The sequence below is a fragment of the Elaeis guineensis genome, chromosome 14 (genome assembly GCF_000442705.2).
Source record: "Elaeis guineensis isolate ETL-2024a chromosome 14, EG11, whole genome shotgun sequence".
In the NCBI taxonomy this organism is placed as follows: domain Eukaryota; kingdom Viridiplantae; phylum Streptophyta; class Magnoliopsida; order Arecales; family Arecaceae; genus Elaeis; species Elaeis guineensis.
The window spans coordinates 69,249,792-69,259,160 of record NC_026006.2 but is presented as its reverse complement, the minus strand read 5'-3'; the positions used below and the strand labels follow the sequence as shown (position 1 = coordinate 69,259,160).

General features: G+C 43.4%; 1 pseudogene; it reads right to left on the bottom strand.

The window, feature by feature from the left end:
• Positions 1-2,655: 2,655 nt before the first annotated feature.
• Positions 2,656-9,369, bottom strand: part of LOC105033282 (serine/threonine-protein phosphatase PP1 isozyme 3-like) — a 41,049-nt pseudogene continuing 34,335 nt past the window's right edge.

Below are 9,369 nucleotides of genomic sequence, written 5' to 3'. Positions count from 1 at the left end.
ATGTATTTATAATCTTTTAATAAATAAATTAAATTAAATAATAAAAATAATAATTTAAATGATAATTTTTAATTTAAATTAAATTTAAATTTCTTTAAAATTTATAATTATAATTTTTATTTTATTATAATTTTATTATTTTTTTATGATACTTTTTTTTTATTTATTTTAAAATAGTTATCATTTGAAATTATAATTTCAGTTTTCTTTCATTTTTTTCTTTTTAGCATTCTATTACGTATTCTTTTCCTTTAATTAAAAAAATATTATTTTTTCTAAAGTTTAATTTACCAAATTTTTTTTTCATATTTTTTCTCATTTTTTAACTTTACACTGTATTTATTTTTTGATCAAAATTTAATTCAAATTAAATTTTAAATTTTCCTCCCATTTTTTTTCTTTATTTAAAATATTTTTTAAATAATAATGTTTAAATTAATTTAGTTATTTAAAATATTATTTTTAATTTCAATTACAATTTTAATTCTTATTTCTTAAAATTAAAAAATATAAACTTTGTTCTTCAATTACAATTACAATTTTTATTTTTTTTCAATTCTTTATCTTTTTATGAAATTTTTTTAGGTCATTTTTAAATTTTATTTGAAAATTTTTTTAATTAAATTAATTTTAATTTTATAAAATACATTTAAAAAATATTTTTATTTCAATTAAACTTTAAATTTTTTTTAAATTTTTAATTTATAATTCTTATTTTTTGTGACTTTTTAAAAATTCTCACTTTTTAACTTTTTAACTTTTCCTCATTTTTTTAAACTTTTTAATGTATTTCTTTTTTTATCAAAATTTAATTCAAATTTAATTTTTTTAAGTCACATTTATAAAATACCCTAAAAAAGAAATTATAATTAATTTAATTTTATTTTATTCTTTTATGATATATTTTTTCTAATCTAATTTATAATTTTTATAATTTTATATTTTAATTTTAGTTTTCTTCCATTTTTATCTTTTTGATATTCTATTACGTATTTTTTTCTTTTATTTATAATATTTTTTAAAAATTTATATTTAAATTAATTTAGTTATTTAAAATATAATTTTTAATTTCATTTATAATTATAATTCTTATTTCTTAAAATTAAAAATTATAAAGTTTGTTATTCAATTACAATTATAATTTCTATTTTTTTTAATTCTTTATATTTTTATAAAACTTTTTTAGCCTATTTTTCAAATTTTTTTGAATCTTTTTTAAATTAATTATTTTTAATTTGAGAAAGTAATTTGAAATAATATTTTAATTTCAATTAATCTTTAAAATTTTATTTTTTTTAGTTTTTACATTATAATTCTTTTTTTTTATTTTTTAAAAATTTTAAAATTTATAATTTTTTTTAAAATTTTTAGGACAAGTATTTCGAATGATGTTTTTCAATTAAATTTCAAATTTTTATTTCTTTCAAATTTCTTTCTCTTTTTTTTATTTTCTATAATAATTTTTTTTTATTTCTTAAGATTTTTTTTGACACCTTTTAAAAAATATTTTAAATAAAAAAATCTAAATTAATTTTTTTAATGAATTACAAATTCAAATCTTTATATTTTAAATTTCAATCAAAATTATAATTTTAATTTATTTATTAATTTTAAATTTTAAAAAACCAATTTTCTCATTATTTCACGATTTTTTTCCTTTTTTTTTTGTGAAAAAATTTGAAAACGCCATTTGGAATGGCGTTTCTTCTTTTTTTTTTTTTTGGGACGATGCCACCGTGGAAAAGGGGGGTGACGTGGAAGGGAAAAAAACGCCATTCAAAATGGCGTTTTTTCCTTTTGCATTAGTTTGATAAATAAGTTTGATTTTGATATATTTTGATATTTAAATTTTTTTTTTGTATTATCCTGGAAAAGAGCTCTGCAAGATCACCATCTGTCTGTCTACTGAGGCTGTACCCTGAAAGATAAAGGTCTCGCGTTTCAAGAAGGCAAAGGTTCGGCCTGGTCTGCAACTCTTCCTCGCTTAGTCTCTCAAAAAAGACCTCGAGCTTGACTAGTTGCTGACTCGATCTCAGTCTTTGATTTTTCAAATCAAAGAAAGTGCGCTTGCATGGCTTTAGCATCGCACGCCAATGTAGAATCATCGACTCTTGGTTTCATGAGACAAGGAAGGATAAATAATGGCACAAAAGAGTCACCGAAGACACTATGACCCTTCTTGCCCAAATGGCAGGGATCGAAACGGTTGGGATAAATATTTGGATGAGCGATCAAGATGACAACACCAAATCGTTCATTTCGATTTCAAACGGTTTATACATGATAAATAGTTGGTAGGAGATTGAATTTTTTTTAATCCAAATAAATTGGGTCGGATGAAATTTTTCTCTCAATTCGATTGAATTCGATCCGTGCAAAATCTCAGCTCAAGTAATACAGATATCAAATAATTTGATGTAAAACCAATATTTTTATCCGATAGCCGGCTGAACACCTACTCGTTAACTAGCCAAATATCTGCGTTCACAACTCCCAACCCGAAAGAATAGGACCAGAGGACGGTTATATGATGTGGATATTAAGTGCTCATGATTATTAGGTTGGGGCCTAAGATAACCGCCCATTAATGGCTCCTTATGCACTCATAACACACCTATAATTCCAATGTTCTAGAGTTACAGCTGACAACAGTTGTCAAGTATCGGCTTTTCCATCCTGTAAAAGAGAGATAAGTGAGGATTACAGTAAGCCAATTCTAAATCTTTTTGAAATTTTTTTATTATAATTTTTTTACTATCTTTTTTTTACTTCAACTGATTTAAATATCAAAAAAAAAATTATCAGACAATCTCCGACAAATGAATTTTTTCTACAAATTTTCACTATGTTGCATATTAAACATACTTGATCAGCATCAATCCGACTATCTTGCCGGAGTTTAGCGGCAACAAGGACCAATCCCGTCGTATGTAGGTTAATGGTCTGCAACACATGCAATGCAGTTAAATAAGCTAGGCGTATGCATAAGCGATTAAAAAAAATAATATCATCATGACCGCATCGAGACTATCTCATCCTACATGTTCTCGGGATATGCAAGATATCTCATCTGTGCGAACAAGCAGACATAGTTTTGCTGAAAGATGAGCATGATGATTTTCATGTTAATCTCAATGTGTATTGTTGGGATATACTGACCGGTACCTCTCACGCCGACTCACCATCGGACCCGTCTGACCGGTGCTCGACTCTACCGACCGCACCGACAGACGACTGCCGACACCGTCCGACCGAAGATATGTCGGTCGGGTAGACCCTTTCCATTCCCGACTGGCCGAACGACGGAGCCCGATCTCCGACTCCTGCAATGCGCCAGACTAACCGTCGGAGGATCCCTGGGTCTTCACCCGACATCCCACAACCAAATGCTGACATATGGTCGGTCGGCTCCCCCAAACGCTGTACGACTGTAAGGGCCGCCGTCCTGACAAAGGCATGCGGCATGCCGTCCTGGGACATTGTCCTGCCAAGAACATAGATTAATCCCAGCAATTTGACAACCCACGGCGATTTGACAATCCACGGTGACTCTGACAGCCTCTGGCGATTTGACAACTCCCCCAGTTGTCTGCGCCATTAATGACGGCACCACGCCACGCTCTACTATAAAACGGAGAAGGCAACAGTGCTGCGAGGAGGTTCCTTTTGAAATCCCTGGACTCTCTCTCTCTCCCTCTCTCGCTGAATTCTTCTGATTCTTTTCTACTGTTGCCTAGTCTCCTCTCTGACTTGACCGTCGGAGGGTCCCCGCCGGAGGCATCTCCGGTCAGTGTGGATTTCTCTTGCAGGTGCTCGTTCCCGACGACCAGGCGACGAGGGGATTGGCCGCAACAGATTTGGCGCGCCAGGTAGGGGGGTCGTACTGGTCCGACCTCCACAGAGCTTGAAAAAATCCTTTCGAAATGACAAGAACCCGGGCTCAGCGATCGAGGGCCACCGGATCGGCGAGGCACTCTTCCTGCCGGGAAGAGACCTCTCCTCCAACCTCCATGGCGGAGCCCAGCTCTCCGCATCCTATGATGACCACGGAGGCACAAATTGCGACAATTGTGCGGCAGATGACTGTGCTGACGGATGCAGTCAAGAGCCTTCAACAACAACCAACCCGGTTGTCACACTCGCCAGCAGGGCAACCGGCGGCACACTCGATGCCCTCCAGGAGCAGCCGTCGATGCCCACATTGGTCTCCGTCTCCTCCTCAGGAGCAGCTATCACAGCACTTCCACCGAGAGGAGGAGAGGCGGCCACGGCATGATACCCACCGGTCCCGACGACCGTCTCCTTCCCAACTGGAACGAGCGAGGAAGGAGAAGCGGCCACGAACACCGTCCGCCTCCCTCTCAGATTCGTCGGAAGACTTGACCCCTGGGGTCTCCCAGCACCGACGGACTGACGACTACAAACGCAGGTTCGAAGAAATCGACCGTCGGCTCGCCCAGCTTCAGGTGGACGGGCAGAAGTCTTCGAACGACATCGACTTTCACACCGCCCAACCTCTCTCCTGACCCATCCTCAACGAGCCGATCCCTAGTCGGTTCAAGATGCCTCATGTGGAGCCCTATGACGGCTCCATCGACCCAGTTGACCATCTGGAGAGCTACAAGGCTCTCATGACGATTCAAGGGGCAACCGATGCCCTTCTCTGCATCGGCTTCCCCGCCACACTTCGCAAGGCCGCTAGAGCCTGGTACTCCGGCCTCCACTCAGGAAGCATCCACTCCTTCGGACAGCTCGAACATACTTTCGTGGTCCATTTCAGCACCAATCGGAAGCCCCCACGAACCTCGGACAGCCTTTTTTTCCTCAAGCAGGGAGAAAACGAGACGCTCCGATACTTCGTGACGTGATTCAACGTGGCCACGCTTGAGGTTCGGGACCTCAACGAAGACATGGCTATCTCAGCCATGAAGAGGGGGCTAAGGGGGTCCCAATTTACATACTCCTTGGATAAGACCCTCCCCCGGACATATGCCGAACTGCTGGAGCGCGCGTACAAATACATGCACGTAGATGAAGAAGCTTCCGACCGACGCCTGACTGAGGCCAAAGGCCCGAAGGAGAAGTGAAGGAAAAGTCGGGCCCCTGCCGAGCCCAGCAGGCCCCCGACCGACAAACAGGTCTCACCCTAGCGACGGAGTCCGAGATCGCCTCGACGGCGGAGTCCGAGGCCGATGCGTCTCAGGTATGACTCCTATACTTCCCTCTCTACTCCTCGTGCACAGATTTTGATGGAGATTGAAGGGGAAGAATATCTACGATGGCCTCCGCCTTTGAAGGCAAAGGGCCTCGACCGACGAAAGTACTTTCGATTTCATCGGGGCCATGACCACAACACCGAGCAGTGCATCCAACTCAAGGATGAAATTGAGGCCCTTATACGTCGGGGGTATCTCAAAAAATTTCGAAGAAAATCGCCGACTCGACCCATCCCCGACCGACGACTCCAACCGACTGAGGAGGCAGTGAACAATCAGCCCACGGCTGGGGTCATCAACATGATCTCCAAATGACTGGACTCGGGGATGACTGCTGGAGGAGAGTCAACGAAGAAGCTATGCCAAGACGATGTAATTACTTTTACAGACGAGGATGTTCGAAGAATCCAAACTTTCCATGACGATGCTGTTGTTGTCTCAGCAATAATAGCAAATTATGATGTAAGAAGGATCTTTGTTGATGATGGAAGCTTGACTAATATTTTATTTTACTCGACCTTCTCCCGAATGCGACTGTCAGCTGATCGGCTCGAAAGAGTCTCCACGTCCCTGATGGGTTTCGCCGGAGAAGCCGTCATGGTGGAAGGAGAAGTTACTCTTCCCGTGACAGCTAGAACTGAACAACGACAAAGCACCGTCCACCTAACCTTTGTAGTCGTCCAAGTACCTTCGGCCTACAACGCCATACTTGAAAGACCTGGGCTAAACGCCCTCAAAGCTATAGTCTCGACCTACCACCTGCTGGTTCGGTTTCTGACTAAAAATGGAGTCGGGGAGATGTGCGGGGATCAACGGCTCGCTCGACGATGCTTCCAAATCTCTGCTCGAAGTAACGAAGCGAAGGACTCCCTGACGGCCGACAAGTTAGACCAGCAGGGAGAGGAAGAATAGGGCGAACCAACCGAACAGCTGGTTTCCATCCCGATAGCGGAGAATCCCGAACGAGTGGTCTGGGTCGGATCCCAATTATCCGACCTTGAGCAACGACAGTTAGTGGAGCTGCTGAAGGCCAATACCGACATATTCGTTTGGTCGGCAGCGGATATGTCCGGCATCCCCCCGGAGACGATGACTTACTGACTCAACATCAACCCTGAAATGAGGCCGGTGAGGTAGAAGAAGCGGTCTTTCGCTCCTGAAAGACAGAAGGCCATCGACGAGGAAGTGGACAAGCTACTCGAGGTGGGCTTCATCAGAGAAACCACATACCCCGATTGGCTCGACAATATTGTCATGATGAAAAAAGCCAACGGGAGGTGGGGGATCTGCATTGACTATACCGACCTAAATCGTGCCTGTCAGAAGGACAGCTTTCCACTTTCGAAAATCGACCAGCTGGTAGACGCGACGTCCGGACATCGACTGCTCAGCTTCATGGACACCTTTGCCGGATATAATCAGATCCGGATGGCATCCAAGGATGAGGAGCACACAGCCTTTGTGACCGCCAAGGGCCTTTACTGCTACAGGGTAATGCCCTTCGGATTGAAAAATATCGGGGCCACCTACCAGCGACTCGTCAATAAGGTCTTCAAAGACCAAATCGGGCACAACATGGAGGTGTATGTGGACAACATGCTGGTGAAGAGTGCGCAGGCCTTAGATCATGTCCAAGACCTTGAAAAAATTTTTTGCACTCTTTGACGACATCGGATGAGGCTAAATCCGACTAAATGCGCCTTCGGGGTGACTTCGAGAAAGTTTCTCGGGTTTCTCATTTCTCAACGAGGAATTGAGGCTAACACTGAGAAGATAAAGGCAATCATTAACATGCGGCATCCGGACACCAAAAAGGAGGTACAGCAGCTTAACGGCAGGATCATCGTGCTCAGCTGATTTATCTCTCAGCCGGTAGAGAGATGCCTCCCGTTCTTCAAGACCCTGAGACAGGTAAAGGACTTCTCTTGGCCGGACGAGTACCGATAGTCTTTCGAGGACCTAAAAAGGTATCTGGCCTCCCCGCCACTGCTTGTAAAGCCAAAAGTCAGAGAAACGCTGTACCTCTATTTGGCAACCTCCCCAGAGGTGGTTAGCTCGGTGCTCGTCTGAAAGAACAAGAGCCGAATTCACCAACCCATATACTACACCAGCAAAGTGCTCCACGAAGTTGAAGCTCGATACTCAAAGATGGAGAAAATGATATTCACCCTGATCGTGTCTGCACAACGACTCCGTCCGTATTTCCAAGCACATGCTATCATGGTCCTCACCGACCAGCCCCTGAGGGTAATCTTGCGCTGCCCCGACACATCAGGACAACTGGCAAAATGGGCAATAAAGCTAAGTGATTTCGACATTCAGTACCGACTACGATGAGCCTTGAAAGCCTAGGTCTTGGCCGACTTTATTGCGGAGTGCCCGACAACCGACCAAGGATCGAAGGCGGGAGCCCCAGAGAAGTTGCAATCTCCGAACCTGACCCCGGGTCTACCTAGGTGTTGCACATCGATGGAGCTTCCAATGCTCGAGGGAGCGGGGTCGGGTTCCTGCTCACCAACTCAGAGGGAGTGGTTACCGAGTATGCTCTCCGGTTCGACTTCAAAGCCTCCAATAATCAAGCCGAGTATGAAGCACTCCTCGCTGGCTTGAGAGTAGTGAAGAAGCTCGGGATCGACAGCCTCAGAGTCTTCTCCGACTCCCAGCAGATCGTGGGGTAAGTTAAAGGCGACTTTGAGATGCGAGACCCGACCATGGCAAAATATCTCCAGAATGTGAGAGATCTCGTGGCACACCTCAAGCATTTCGAGATCTCCCACATTCCCAGGATGAAGAATGCTCGGGCCGATGCACTCTCCAGGCTTGCAACATCAGCCTACGACACCTTGGGTCGAACATTGGTGGAGAGTCTCGAGCAGCCGACATCGACAGGGTCGAAGAGGTGCTGCAACTGGCGACCAAACTAAGCTGGATGGATCCGATCGTATGATATCTGACCGACGGAACCAGCCCTGGAGACCCCGCGGAAGACAAACGACTCCGATGGTGGCCTCCCAATACGTGATAATGGATGGCCGACTCTACAAAAGGTTGTTCTCCTTTCCTTGCTTAGGTGCTTGGGATCGACTGACGCGAACTACGCGCTCAGAGAAGTACATGAAGGGATCTGTGGGAATCACTTTGGGGCAAATCCTTGGCCTACAAAGTCCTATGGCAGGTTTTACTGGCCCACCATGAGAAAGATGCGGTCGAGTTGGTTCGGAGGTGTGAACCATGTCAGAGGTACGCTAACCTACAACACCGACCAGCCAACCCAAATCACTCCTATTGTCGCCCCGTGGCCCTTCGCCCAGTGGGGGATCGACATACTCGATCCTTTTCCTCCGGCATCTGGCCAAAGAAAGTTCATAGTCATCACAATCGACTACTTTACTAAAGGATAGAAGCCGAACCTCTGGTGCAGATCACCGAGCGAAAGATGGAAGACTTCGTCCAGAAGTCTATCATCTTCAAGTTCGGACTACCGCACACCATTATCACCGACAATGGACGACAATTCGACAACCGAGACTTTCGAAAGTTCCTGTGCAAGATTTCATATCACGCACCGACTGACCTCGATCCGGCACCCACAAGTCCCAACGGCGAGGTCGAGGTGACCAATCGGACTATTCTGCATGGACTAAAGATCCGACTGAATGAAGCAAAGGCCTCTGGTCGAAGAATTGAATTTCGTCCTATGGACGTACCGAACGACACCCTGTGTCCCGATCGGAGAATCTCCTTTCAGCTTGGCCTATGGGATGGAGGCAATGATCCGCTCGAGATCGGGCTACCATCGACTAGAGTCGAGCAGTACCGCGAGCGGGTAACTCCGAGTGTTGGGGAGCTGACCTGGACCTCCTACCCGAACTCCGGTGCGAGGCACAACTCCGCATAGCTTCCTTCGACAGAGAGTGGCCCGATACTATATAACGCTAAGGTTAAGCCGAAGCTTTTCAGGCCTGGGGATCTGGTCTTAAGAAAGGTAGAGTTTTGAAGCCTCTAGACCAAGGAAAGTTGCGCTGAACTGGGAAGGACCCTACAAGATAGCGGACACCTACAGGCGGGAGTTACCGACTGAAGACTCTAGAAGGAAGCACCGTTCTCCGATTTGGAATGCCGACAATCTGAGGTTTGTACTACTAGTAAACTC